Raw genomic sequence first — 14,963 nt, forward strand, 5'->3', positions numbered from 1 at the left:
AGGTGTGCTGTAAAAAACGAAAGCACTTGAGGACCTCAAGTCATCTAAAAAGCCTGAGAAGGTCAAGTGTCCTTAAATAAGCACTTCAGGTCCTGGGACCAACGGAACACAGTCAAAGGCATCTGGTGTTGCTATCCGTGTTTCCCTTTAAAACAGAAAGTCTGTGGTCCACAACAAGCACAAGAAGCGAGGGCTAAAGCTTCAGGCTGCACAGTGCCTGGATAAAAGGTGAGCATCTCTGGGATGTTGAGAGAAGTGTGCATAGCCACAAAGGAGCTCGGTGAGAGGGAGACTGTGTGAGAGACGCCCTCTGTGCCTAGTGCAAGGTCTCTGGGGGACTTGGTCGACTTCAAGGCAAAGTTCAGCATTTGTGGATGGAAATGCATTCAGGAGCTTCTGCCAAGAGGCCAAACCACAAAGCAGTGTGCTCACAGTGCTGGAGTGAGGCTTGCCTGAGAGGGCAGGGCGGCCTGGTGGTGAGCTTGCTGGGTGCTGCTCATCATTCACACGAGAGGTGTGAGTCATGGCTGTCTAGCGCTAAGGGACTCAACTAAACAGGGCACCAGGGGGCTGGGCACAGCTAAGCCAGGTCAGTGCCCACAGCCAGTCCACAGGGCCCCATGCCCAGCCTGGCTGAGTCTTAGAACTGTCCCCAGCCTTCCCAGGATCACTGGGTAGTTGGACGCAGCCTGGTCTCTGTAGCAGCCCTTGACCTTGCTCCCTGCGTTGGGAATGGCAGGCTCTTTGGAGGCAGGAGTGGCCCTAGAATGTAAGCATCTCTCCCGTGTGTAAGAGTTAGCTGGGCTGCACTTGGCTGCAGATCCAGCTCAGGATAAAATTTGAATAACTGGAGTTTCTAAATAATGCAACCATTTTGACTTCAGTTTACACCAGATTCAGATTTTCTGAATATGAATTAATGCCATCATATCATGGGGAACGGACCTATGGCTTTATATAAAGCTAGCTTTTTTATGTGCTGTTTGGGTTTGGATTGTAGTTTTTTTTAACATAGGTTTTCATGTAGCCTAGGGTGGCCTTTATCTCACTATATGGATAAAACTGGCTTCCAACTCCTCATCCTCCTGTCTCTATCTCCAGAAAGCTGGGAGTATAAGCACAGGTTGGCCGGGTATGTGGCTTTCACTCATGTTCGAAAACTGAAGCCTAAATTTAGATAGATTTCCTTTAACCATCCTTTATATTTGTATGCACTGGTGAGCATTCACACAGATAGGGTCACAAACATAGTATCCGGTATCTGATGGGGCTACTAGACCCCTATAAAGAAGACACCCCACAGTCCAATTGCTCACGCCACCATAACAGTACTCATAACAGTACTATTTCTGCATTGGTGACAAAGTAGGACAGAGGGCAAGATACCCCCACTGTACCAGGAGTCATAGGCCCATCAGCAGGTTTCACAGGGATATACAAGACATCTCTCTCTCTCTCTCTCTCTCTCTCTCTCTCTCTCTCTCTCTCTCTCTCTCTCTCTCTCTCTCTCTCTCTGACACAGTGTCATCTGTCCTCATGCCATCGATCTTTCTAAAGTAGGGCCAGTCAGGACCAGGCAGAGGCACTGTGACCTACAACCTCCTCTGGCACCCTTGACTTGGTTTGAGTTGGCTGGGCAGAGCTCTCATCTCTAGGGTAAGGAGCAGGCTCACCACTCTTTACTGTAGTCTCTCACAAACACTCTCAGGGCCCAGAAAACCACCTCTGTTCTAAAGGAAGTGCCACTCACACATTGAGGAAGCAGAATTGCCCAGTGGCACACATCCCAGCCTTTCTCCAGGACCCCAGCATTCTCCCAACCACCCAGCCTGCTTTAGCCTTTATGCTTAGAATATGTAGCCAGCCTTGGCCCCGAGAGAGACTGGTGGCAAGTTTCTGAGCCTTACATCCTCCTGCAGGAGGCTAGCAGCCACATCTTGTCCTAGGAGTTTACAGACACTGACTAAATGACCGGCAAGAATAGGAAGGTCTATATACTAAATGAAACCCCACGCTGTCCGCTGAGGCCCTTCCCTAGCTCAGAAGGATGGAGTTGGGCTTCCATAGTTAACACCCAATCCGCTCCTCCCCTCTAGCCGTCAGCCATGATGGAGCTGAGACCTAGTGAGGCTCATGGAGACAGCTCTGTATAGGACTTGGCACGGACCATCCTAGGAAGACCAGTACCCAGCCTGAACAGCCATTGGAGCTTAGCTTCATTTGTTCTGAACAACATGCCCTGTTTTGCTCTGTACAATGGTCTGCTGAGCCCTGGCCACTCCCTGCTACATCCCCAAGAGCATATCTGCAGAAAAGAGTCCTTGATATGGCTCCTCCACCCCAGCCCAAGTCACAAGTGCTATCATATTTGCCTGCGGCCCAGCCTAAGGGGACTGTGACATTCAGGGATCTTTCCTAGGCCCTTGTTTGTCCAGGCTCTAGAGCTGGGAGCAGAATGGAACTGTCCCTTCTGGTATCAGAGGGACCTTGGCCCATCCCTGTTTGTAGTCACATTCACACAGACAGCCTGGGCTTCCCCAGGCTGGGGCCTCCCCAAGTAGCAAATCACTGCCTGACAGAGGCTGGGCGTTAGGGAGATGTGAGTCACCAGGGAAGCACAGCTTGTGTAAACAACCGTCACTCAAGTAATGATGTGCTCACCCACGGAAAAGTAGTGAGTGGATGTGTGAGTTTTTGTTTGTTTGAAACAGTGCCACTCTGGAGTCCTGACTGATCTGGAACTCATAGCAATCCTCCTGTCTCACTCTTCCAAAAGCTGGGATTATGAGCATGCATTACCACATCGAGCTCAGTATGCTTTTGTTATTGTTTTCAAAATAGTGTCTCTGGTAGTCCAGACTGGTCTCCCACTCATTACGTAGTTAGGGATTCCCTTGAACTTTTGATGTCTGCTTCTGTCCCCTAAGGGCTGGGATTATAGGTGTAAACCCCTCACATTCAACTTATGACCTTATCACATTTTTATATGTAGTGTATGTGTGCATGCAATGCATGTACACATGTGTGTGCAGCACAGGTGTTGACACTGCGTGTCTTCCACCCGTGTACTACATTTTACCTTCAGAGACAGGGACTCTCACTTAGCGTGGCTAGTCTTACTTGCTGGCTGGGATCATCTGTCTCTGTCTTCCTCCCCAACACTGGGGTTTCAGATGTGCCCAACTGTGTCCAGCGTTTATGTGAGTATGGGAGACCCGAACTCCCGCCCGTGTATTTGTTGAGTAGACACTTTGCTGAATAAGCCATGCCTCCCAGCCTTGAGTATGTGTAATCTTTTGTTGTTGTTGCTTTGGTTTGGTTTGGGCTAAGTAGATTGTCTGTCTGTCTTAAAATGCACGTGATTCTGATACATGCAATTGAGAAACATTTTGTCAGGCTGCATTTTCATTTTATTTTAAATTTCTGCTTATGTTTTCAAAAGAAAATATCCATTTTTTAAATTAAAAATGTACCAAATTCAGACCTGCAACAGCTTCCCTTTTTCAAAAATTTGAAATTCCTTTCACTTATCTTTAAAACCACTTCAAAGATAAAGGCTACCATGTTAAACATTTAAAATAAACCTAACGGCTTCACGGTTCTTGGGTTTTTAATATTATCTTTTTTAAAGCATCAGCAGCTGTGGTCTAGGAAACTAGGTCATGGTAACACCTTAGGCTCCATGGAAGTTCGCAACCTTCCAGGTCACCAGTACCTGGCTGGCACCATGGAAACTCCACCATCTTCTTTACAACAGAGAGCAGGGACTACAAGAGGGGCCGTGCTGCTTGGGTGTTCCGTGCCGGTCATCATATCAAGAAAACCAAGCTGGACCCCAGCACTTGACAGTCTTCGGCAGGAAGGGGTGGACACATTCCTGGGACCCAGGTCTTCCTGGTAGGAAGGTGCTGATGGCCTGGGATTGACAGCACTTGGGCCAGAATTGGTACGTGACTATGTGACTGAGCCTGTGTAGTGTTGTGTGGTGTGGGTGGCAGATCTGGGGACAGTCTCTGGTCCTATCCAAGCCCATGGGCCACTCTTGAGGTTCCTCTCCCCTCCCACGCCCTGTTTTACCTCCATTTATGGCAAGCCTGTGACTGCAGCCTCCATTGCCTCCTTCTGTGAGGAGAAGGACCCTTTAGTCAGCTGGAGCTGCCTCTGGCACTGACCGCCAACAACCATGCATAAGACACTGGTCTCTGTCACCCGAGTGACTTCTTGTGGCTTCCTTACTGTAACAGAGCTAGGGAATGAGAAAGGTATCACATGGCCCTGTGACCCTTTGACCATTCCTAGGACCAAACCAAACCCAGAGGGGTGTAAAGAGAGAGTTGGGGGGCGGGGGAGGGGGCTGAGTTGTTCTCCAGAACCCATAACAGAAGGAAAGAAACAAATCCCCAAAATGTCCTGTGCACACTGAGACAGGCATGCAGACACCCAGCCACACACACATACAAATATACTAATAAATAAAAAACAAAGTCCAGTGAGACACTCAGCTTCAAAAAAAAAAAATATGGAAAGGCATCCGATGTACACACACACACACACACACACACACACACACACACACACACACACACACGAAAAAAGAAGCCAGTACCAGAAAGCAGGCAGTATTTCCAAAACACAAGAAACAAGAAGTAAGGGAAGTGCCATAAGACACTGTCTCAATGTCAGGCCATGTAGCAAGCAGGCATGCTTGAGTCTGTCAGGGTGTGGCCAGGAAGTATATGGCCCCAAATTCATTTTTAGCCACCCCCCCAAACCATCCCCCCCCCAAAAAAAGACTGAGCAAATAAACAGGAAGAGAAATCCCTCTTCCTTACAAGAGACTCCCAGTCAGTGCAGCCACTCCCCAGGAGGCGGGATTCAAGCCCCTTGGCTTTCTTACCAGGTATAGCAGGCTGGGGGCTTCCAGACCAGGATGTAGCAGGCTGGGGGCTTCCAGACCAGGGTGTAGCAGGCTGGGGGCTTCCAGACCAGGGTGTAGCAGGCTGGGGGCTTTCAGACCAGGGTGTAGCAGGCTGGGGGCTTCCAGACCAGGGTGTAGCAGGCTGGGGGCTTCCAGACCAGGGTGTAGCAGGCTGGGGTTCCCTTTTCTCCCAAGGCAGTTCATTACATCTCAGCGTGGATAGCTTCCCCTCACAGGCACTGGGCCATCTTTACAGGACATAAAAACAATGGCACTGGATTGCCACCGTTGCCATGGTGACAGACAGGAAGATGCCTGGCTGTGTTGAGAAAAGGATGATTTATTTCCTGGACTGGACATAGAGTTTACCTCACTACTCATACACTAAAACCTTAAAGTACAGTTTTCTGGATATTTTTACTTAAAACCTCCTGTCCTCAGTTGGACTTGAAAAACTGAAGCTGAGGCTCCCGGACTGTGGCTCTGGACCATGCAATCCTTTCCTGGGTCTCTAGAGAATAAGGGAGGCCCTTCCACAAGAGTGGTGTGGGAGCGAGGCCTTATGGGCTTCCTGGCCAATCAGATCTGAGAGCTCAGATACTTTCTGGAGTGTCAAAGCTGAGGCCCTAGGTGCTGAACATCTCAAAGTGAAGGTAGAAAGTGGCCTCCACCCTCACGGGGACAGTGACTAGCAGAGACAGAAGCCACTGCATCTTGCTCATTTCCCTTCAGTTTTTCATTCAGTTAGAATGTAATTCCCTTAAGGCCCCCATAAACCTTTCCTGTAGGTTATTCTCTAGAGGCCCAGGAAACTGAGAGAGGGGTAGACATAGCTACTGGGAGGGCCTGGCTGGGCTGTGTGGGATGAAGGACCTTTCTAGAATATGCTTGGCTTCCTGAGAATGAACAAAGGAATTGGGGGAGGGAAAGGAACCTGACAGAAGGCTCCAGTCCTACATTTATTAGGGGACCTCCCATTGGCAGCTTAAGAAACTAAGGGCATTGGATCATTTGCGTAACAGGCACCTAGACAGTCATACATTATAAAAGGAGGCTTCCTGGATTTTCTTTATAAAATCTAAGTGCCAGAGGGATATGGCAGCACACTTCTTAATCTTAGCACTTGGGAGGCAGAGACAGGTGCATCTCCAGGAGTTCAAGGTCAGCCTGGTCTGCATAGCAGATTCCAGGCTAGCTAGGACTACATAGTGACTCTTTCTCAAAAACAAAAGTTTCATAAATCTAGGGGCTGGAGAGATGGCTCAGCAGCTAGGAGCACTTGCTGCTCTTGCAGAGAATCAGCATTTGGTTCCTGCTACCCACATCAGGTGACTTATAACTGCCTGTAATTCCAGTGCAGGAGACCCAATACCCTCTCCTGGTCTCCATGAACTCCCTGTATACATGTGCTACATATAAATTTATGCAGGCACACACATGTGCAAACAAGTCATAAGGTACATGTGTTCTAACATGTACATCCGAATCCGTGGTTATTTTTCCTCCTTGTTGTCTGTTTGCCTTTTTTGAGACAGCGTCTCACATAGCTCAGGTTAGTCTCAAACTGGGTTACACAGCTGAGGTTTACTTTCAATTTCTTATCCTCCTGCCTCAACACCCTCAGGACCAGAATGATAGGCCTGGGCCTGGCTGATTATTTCTTAAAACCAATTAATGTGTTCAACCCTGTCAATGTTAGAGACTTTGAGAAGGCCACTTTCTTCCCCTCCCAAACAGAAACAGACCCTACAGCAGAAAATCTGGTTCTGTGCAAACGTGCCCTGCAACGGTCAAAAATTTCAGAAACAAATCCATGTTCCATTTTCTCAACTGAAGTCTAGAAGAGCATTAGCGTCACTGAAAGGCCATTAGCCCCTGTGCTGTGACCCTGACCCTGCCAGGCACTGCCATCGAACGTCACTCCAGAGCACATGCACTGCCCCTGCCTGCCAGGAACCACCCCACATCACAGACAGTTCTGCCAAGAAGGCTGGTGGAGAGACCCGGGCCTGAAGGTTTGTGGGAAAGTACAGAAGGGCAATGACCCTGCTCTGATGGTCCAGTTGGCCCCACCTAGCTGGGACTCAGGGCCATGCCAATCCAAGCCTTCCTGACCAGTTGGATGTGACCGGCTATCTCTACTGCTTTCCTTATGACTGTACCCAGATTCCTTACAAAACGGATTTTTAAAGGAAAGACAAGCAAAGCGATGTGACTGAGAGACAGTGTACATTTTCAGGTGGGTATATTTATTAAAATGTTATTTATGCTTGCATAAGAGAAGACAAAAGAAATCACTCAGGGTGCCTGTGTCTTTATGAGGGTCTTTTTAAAGCTTTGCTGTGGATAAGCCAGGGGGCAGCTGTTCTATGCCTGCAGGGTAGCTGCCTGTGGGAACAAGGTTGCTGCCTGCTGGAGGGCTGCTGGGTGTGTGCTGCACTGAGGCACAGAGCGTCTGCTTGCAGACTTGGCACCTTGTCTTGAAATGGCCGTCAGAGAAGAGAGCAGATGTCTGCACTGGAAAGATGGCTTCCTGGCTCAGAGCAGGATGCTCTTCCAGAGGACTCCAAGGTTCCTGCTGACTGTTTCCTTGTGCTCACTCGCCAGTGTCCTGGGTTTCCCCCCAAACAGAGGATGACCACTCCCTGATAACCCAGCACCTACGTTGCACGACTCATAGCCATCTACACCTCCAGGGGAGCCACGCATCCTCCTCTGCCTCCATAAGCACTGGACACACTGTATGTAGGTACATACACTCCAGCACGCACACACACGTACACATTGTCTTAGTTAGGATTCCACTGCTGTTATAAAACACCATCACCTAAAGTAACTTGGGGAGGAAAGGGTTTACTTATTCTAAGAGTTTATAGTCCATCATCCAGGGAAGTTGGGGCAGGAACTCGAAGCAGAAACCTCAGGAGCTGATGCTAACTGAGGTCGTGAAAAAGTGCCAGTTTCTGGCTTGCTCCCCATGGCTTTCTCGGCCTGCTTTCTTAAAGTGCTCAAGACCTCCAGCCCAGGGATGGCACCACCTAAGGTGAGCTGGGCCCTCCCACACCAACCACTAATTGAGAAAGTGTATTCTAGGCTTGCCCACAGTCTGGTGCGTCTTATAGACTCATTTTCTCAGTTGAGGTCCTCTCTTCTTAGATGACTCATTTGTATCAAGCTGACACAAAAATAACCAGGATAATATTAAATAAATAGACAAGTATTTCTAAAGTAACTCTGACTTAAAAGGAAGTAAGTAAAGAGTTAACTCTGAGTGAAGTCTGAGTGACTTTATGTCCCAGGAACATGGGCTCAGGTTACCCTGGATGACAAGTCCAATCATGGAAGAAGAAGAAACACGACCATTCTAGCTGCAGAATGAGAGAAAACAATGAAGCAGTATGTTAAAAGTGACACAGTGCGGGAGATGCCAGGAGGGTGCGCAGCAGTGGTGGTGGAAAAGCCTGCCCTGGGTTTCCACGTTCTCTGACTCATGGGTTTCTCTAATTTTTCCATTCTTTAGACCATACTGTATGAAAATCATCCCGGGCCACAAATCCACACTTTGCTTATGCTGGTGGGGGCCGGAGGGACGTCTGCTCAGCTCAGCGGTTGTTTCCCTAGCCATTCACAGGATGCAGGGCTGGATTCAGAGGGTGGAAACGAAAGGAGGCCTGAAGCCGCCTAGAGGCATTTTGTCTGGCTGCACTTCAGCTCTCCGCTGTGGCCTAGTTGCCCAAGGTTGACCCACGGGATCTCTAACACAAAGCTAAAGCTTTGCCCAGGTCCTGTGCTCAAGGACCATGTGATCCAGTGGTGGCAGCCATGTCTCTTTTCCATTTCAGAAGGAACACTGAAGCACAATTCTGTAACTCAACCAAGCCAGAGTCCCTAACACGGAGGCCTGGAACCCCAGATCAGGACAAGGAGGACAAGGAGGACAAGGAGGACAAGGAGGACAGGGAGGACAAGGAGGACAGGGAGGACAAGGAGGACAAGGATGGCAAGGAGGCTGAACCTACAGGTGCAGCAAAGAGCAGCTTCCCACGGGGCTCCTGCCTGAGGTAAGTCAGTGTTCCTGTCCTGCTGTGCTAGCCAATCAGCTCCCTGTTCTCCAAGGCTAGTAGAGATTGGGTCATGAGTGCCAGCAGAGGAGGAGGCACAGAGGGCCCCAAGGATACTTACTGGCTAGCTTTAGTGCTACCCTGTTGAGTCCTGGGACTTCCCAGGAATACGGGACAGCCATATCATGCTAACCAAGCAGAACATACAGGCGCTGGACAGGGAGTCCCATGCCATGATATGGGAGCTGGCATGGTTCTGGACCTGTACCTGATCCAACCTTGAGAAGAGAAAGGAAAGGAGGAGAGGAGAGTCAAAGCAATCTAGCCACTACAGATGTGAAACACAATGCCAAGGAGGTAGTATTTTCTACTTAAAATTCAGAAGTATAAAAAGTCCTTCAACCAGCCAAGCCGATGACTCAGCTGGTAAGATGCCTACTGTACAGGCGAAGACCTGAGCTCGGATTCCTTACCATGCATATCAAACCCCTGCAGCCCTGCAATCTCAATGCTGTGGAGGCGGAAGGAGGCTGGTGCCTGAAATTTATCAGTCAGCCTGCATGCACGCATGCACATATGCACACATGCATCTCTGTCTCTGTGTCTCTGTCTCTGTCTCTCTGTCTCTCTCTCTCACACACACACATACACTCACATACACATCTGCATCTACATGCACATAAACATGTATACACACACACATCTGCATCTACACACCCATATAAACACACACCCTCTCTCACATACACCTGCATCTACACTCCCACATAAACATGTGCACACACATCTGCATCTACACACCCGTAAACATGTACACACTCTCACATACATCTGCATCTACACACACACACATATAAACATGTGCACACACACATATACTTCTGGCCTCTTCACTTATATCCTCTCCATAGACTCTCAGCTTATCATTTTAGTTAGATGGAAGCTATTCTATTATTAGCAACAATTCGTCTCTTTTTTCCAAGAGTTTATGCAAAAACCTTACAATTTTCTAAAGCCAAAAAGAGTGAGGAGGAGCTGACTTAGAGATACTCTGAACACCACCGGGTAGGTAGATGGGTACTTCTATGTGCAGTTGGTAAATGCCTCCTGGTGTTTAAAGAAACTGGAGTTTAAAGAAGCTAATGGCTTAGTTAGGCTTCCGGGTGAATGGTCTAGTCAGAACTTGAACTTACAGACTAGGCTTCCTGCCATGCCCACTATTCTGATACCATTTTGCTGTTAGGGCCAGCAGAGGATTTCTGGGCAAGTCAACGGAGAGTGCCTGTAGCTGGTGGGGAGTGGGCCTGGGTCCACACTTACACAGTGACAATCTACATAATGTCATACTGGGATATGTCCACCTGTGCATGCAAATCTTGTTTCTCAATATCTAACCTCTTTGCAAGGTTCCTGCACTATGTCATTTCTCTGATAGATGGATTTTCGTTGTTATGAAATGTTCCCTTGGCCTCCACATGCCTCTTATATTAACAGCACCTTCTCGGCCTCGTGGATACCTCCTGTCCTGGCTTTCCCTGCAGCCCGCCTGTCTTTATACTCTGTGCCTCTCCAGGGTCGGAGACAGCTTAGCGCCAGAGTGCCTGGCTAGTGTGTTGGCAGCTCTGCTCTGATCCCGGCACTGTGCACACATAAACTAACCCACCGTGTTTCCTGTAGCAGGAATTCCTCCCGGTGGCTCCTGCACCTTCCCGCCTTCCCTGGGAGGTCGCTGTCCCACGCTGGAGCTGACCACACTTGGATTTGTTGCTTCTGTTTTCTCCCCTTCCCGCTGTCTCTGGAGTTGATCTTTAGGATCCTTAGGCTCATACTGCATTTAGCCTGCATTTAGCTGTCTGTTTCCAATTGGCTTTTGAGCTGTTTCCTAATACACTTTCCACTGCCGATAACACACCACCAGAAGCTGGAGCCTCGGACAGAAGCGGGGTCCGTTTTGGCTCAGGAGTCTGGGGCAAGGTCACATCTGACAATAGCTGTCATGCTGGCAGAATCCAGAGGCTAGCAGAGCACCACTGGGCAAGAAGCAGGGAGTCCCCTAGTCCCAGGAGCTGTGCCTGTGACCACAGATCTACCCACTCTTCCATTAGTAACACAGGCGAATGGATCCCAGTGTACAAACAGGAGCTTCTTAAAGGCCCACCCCGTTCCACCTTTTAATATCTCACATGTCCAACCAAAGCTCAATGTGTGTTTCAGCAGGGACAAACCATATTCAAACCTAGACATATCTTTTCATGGTATTTAAAAGGTTTTTCTCGTGTTATGGTAAAATGTGTGATTTAAGATTTATACGTGGTTAAAGCTATCTGCTAAGTGTATACTTGGGTGTCATTAAGGACAGCCACAGTGGTGCACACCCATCACTACCTAATCTCCTATCTCTGGAAGCAAAATCTCCACAGCCGTTCTCATGCACCCTCCTTTTTGTCAGAGTTTGCTTCAGTGACTGCAGTACACATCCTTGGGCCTCCTCTTAAGTTACCACCGTATCAGTTTGCATAAACTAAAACTTTGCTATACAGGTCCACTCGGCCTCACTGGCCTTGTTCAGTACCATATAGGTCAATACCACATGTTGGTGTGGGTTTTCTATTGAAACAGCCGCAGGGGTTCTGAAGAGACAGGCAGTAAGGTAGGTGCACACAGAGTGTGCTTCTAACCACCTCAACACTCTTGTGATACTTTGTTCCTGATGTCCGCAGGCTGTGGCTCATTTAGCTACTTTCATAGTTGATGGGGCCAGGGACAATCTCACACTCCCTTAGCCAAGAAGTTCTATCTGCCGTGTGATGTGTCTGTGCAGCCTGTGTGTTTATGTTCATGTATGTATGTGTGCACGCATGTGGAAGCTAGAGGTCAACTTCGAGTATATTTCTCAGTCACTCTCCAGGTTATTTTGTTGAGACAGGGTTTCACTAAGCTTTCTGGTCAGCAAGCCCCAGGGGATCCTGTGGACTTCACCTCCCCGGGAATGAACTTAAGATGCATGTCACCACACCTGGATCCAAACTCAGGTCCTCACGCTTGCAAAGCAAAACACTTTACGACTGAGCCATCTCCCTAGCTCACCACATTCTGTCCTTAAAACCAAGGTAGTCAAGGTTTTAGATTGCCAGCAAGGGCCTGAGAATGCTGTCTGGATTTTACAAATTATGTCACAAATCCAAAGAGAAAGCCAAGTGGCCAAAAAAAAAAAAAAAAAAAGCCTGGGGAAGTCATGTGTGTGTGTGTGTGTGTGTGTGTGTGTGTGTGTGTGTGTACATGATACAGTTAATGGACCAGGCATGTTCTATGCTGCAGGGAATGCCACAGAGTACAAGCATCCCAGCAGAAAACATGGCTCTCTTGGATGGCCTCTCAGTTGAAACAGATCCAACTCACATCTCTTTTTAAGACAGCTGTCTTCTGGGCTTTACTTCAAGGAAGGAGGAGCCTGGGGTCTGAAGCTAGCCCAGCTGGTCTCCAAGAGTAGGACAGTCCTCTCTACCTCTATCCTGTTTCTGAAGAGACTGTTAGATTATGGGCATTAACCTGCTTCCTTCCCTTGGAAAATGAGCTCACTCCAACACGGGCTGATTGACAGGCCTGGCACTGCACGCACTTCTTAACTTCCTGCTCCTCCTCTACCATTCACTCTCTCGCAGGACTTTCTTGGTTGGGAAAGTCTCTCTGAAGACAGTCTTTGCTCTCAGAATTGTTTCCCTGAACTTATGAACATCTTTCTGCTGGTACCTATAATCTCAGGTTTCAATTAACTTATAGAAACTTTGCGGAGGTTTTTTCGTACTTTAAGAAACCTTGACCTCTGCTTCCTCTAACTTCCCTTTGGGAGGGGGAAAAGGGTGTCTCTGTCTTGCAAAAGTGTCTGCTGCAAAGCAAAGCAAACCACTTACACGAGCTTGCTGTGACTGCTTATTGGCGTTGCTTGACTTGGGGTCTCATGCAGCCCCAGCTTGCCGGTGAGCCACACGGCTAAGGATGACCTTGAATTACTAATCCCTGGTTCTACCTCCCAGATTCAGTTGCGTGTAACCCAGCATACAACTGAGGGTTATTTCTGTGGGGATAATGAGTCTTCTTTTTATCGCAGCTGGGTTTTCAGTGAATTAAAAGGTTTAGAAGGCACTAGAGAGATGGCTCAGTGGTGAAGAGCACTGGCTGCTCTAGCAGAGGTCCTGGGTTCAGTTCCCAGCAACCACATGGTGGCTCACAAACATCTGTCACTAAGTTCTAGCAGACCCAAAACTCTCTCTGGCCTTGGCTTCCCCGGGCGCCAGGCACACACGTGAATGCAGGGGAAACATTCATACAAATAAAATAAAAATTAAATTAAAAACATTTTAATAAAAAGGTAAGAGGGGAGCTTGGGAGGTGGTTCAGCAGTCAAGAACACTGATTCATCTTCCAGAGGACCTGAGTTCAATTCCCAGCAACCACTTAGTGGCTCATAACCATCTGTTATGGGATCCAATGCCCTCTTCTGGTGTGTGTGAAGACAGTGACATTGTACTCATATAAATAAAATAGGGTTGGGGATTTAGCTCAGTGGTAGAGTGCTTGCCTAGAAAGCACAAGGCCCTGGGTTCGGTCCCCAGCTCCAAAAAAAAGGAAAAAAAAAATAAATTTTTTTAAATGTAAAGGAATACAAGATTTTTCTCTTCTGTTTTTACTTTGTGTTTCTTATGTGGTACAGGCAGAAGACAGGACCTCATATGCTACATAAGCCTCTATTGTGGAATCACACGGCGCGGCCAGCCAGATTGTGTCTTTTTATTTTTTATGTGTGTAGATGTTTTGTCTGTTTACATGACAGTATACAACATTCATGCCTGGTGCCCTTGGAGGTGGGGGGTTGGAGGGATGAGGTGTGGGATCCCTTGGAACCGAACTAGAGATGGTTGTGAGCCACCATGTGGGTGCTGAGAATCAAACCTAGGTCCTATAGAAGAGCAGCCTGTGCTCTTAACTACTGAGACATCTTCCCAGCCCCCAAAACTTGATATATTTAATAAATATCTCTAGTCGTGCAGAAGGCAAAGACTTTGAGTTCAGAGCACCCCAGGATTAGGTGAACCCCCAGGAGCTGTTGAAACATGGGTTCTGAGGAGTTCTTGGTAGGTGTGAGCCTCAGCTTTGCTGAAACCTGTTGACCGACAGACCTGGGACAGCAGCTGGGGACAGCCATCCATGTTCTGAACACTGCGCTTCTCTGTTCCCACAAGCATTTTCCTGGTGTCGATTATTAAGTCCTCGGCTGTGGATCCTCGGGGTAGAGTAAGCGTCTGTTAGATACATGTCATCTCAGCACATAAAACTGGTAATAAACCATGTCCTACAAAACTACTTTTCCTTGATGTTGTAACTAGCAGTTTAACTGCCTAGCAGAAGAACCAGGATCTTCACCCAGGAGGCAACTACGTTTTCCTTGGGGGCAAAACAAGTGCCAGTGACAACAGATGCCAAGTGATGCTGAAAGAATGAGTGTATGCAAACCCAGGCACGGGAGAAAATGGATTTCTGACAGGACGGTGTTTACCTGAGGCTTACCTAAGCCTGGCTTTGCATCAGCCTACATCCTGCATCAGGGCCACCAGCAGAGGGCTGGGGAAAATGTAAAGTTCTGGGCTGTCTTAGCCTCGGGGTTCAGCTGTAGGACTTGCCATGGGTTCAGTGGCTGAATATCCTCCTCTGAGGCCCACAGACCTAGGTCCCATTTTTGAAAAGCCCACTTTGGGGGGTTCTTTACAAATCATCTACTCCCGGGTAACTGCATGTGGCTGGTGCACCAGTTCAGACAGAAACGGTGATGTTCATCATTGCCAACTGGACAGGACCTAGAAGCACTGAGAGGCAAACTCCTGAGCATGACTATGAGGAGCCCCTGGACTGGGTTTGCTGAAGGGAGAAGCACTACCAGTGTGGGCTATCCTGGACTAAAAACAGCAGGAAGTCCGCTGAGCTCACCG

The sequence above is a fragment of the Rattus rattus genome, chromosome 6 (assembly GCF_011064425.1).
Source record: "Rattus rattus isolate New Zealand chromosome 6, Rrattus_CSIRO_v1, whole genome shotgun sequence".
Taxonomy (NCBI): domain Eukaryota; kingdom Metazoa; phylum Chordata; class Mammalia; order Rodentia; family Muridae; genus Rattus; species Rattus rattus.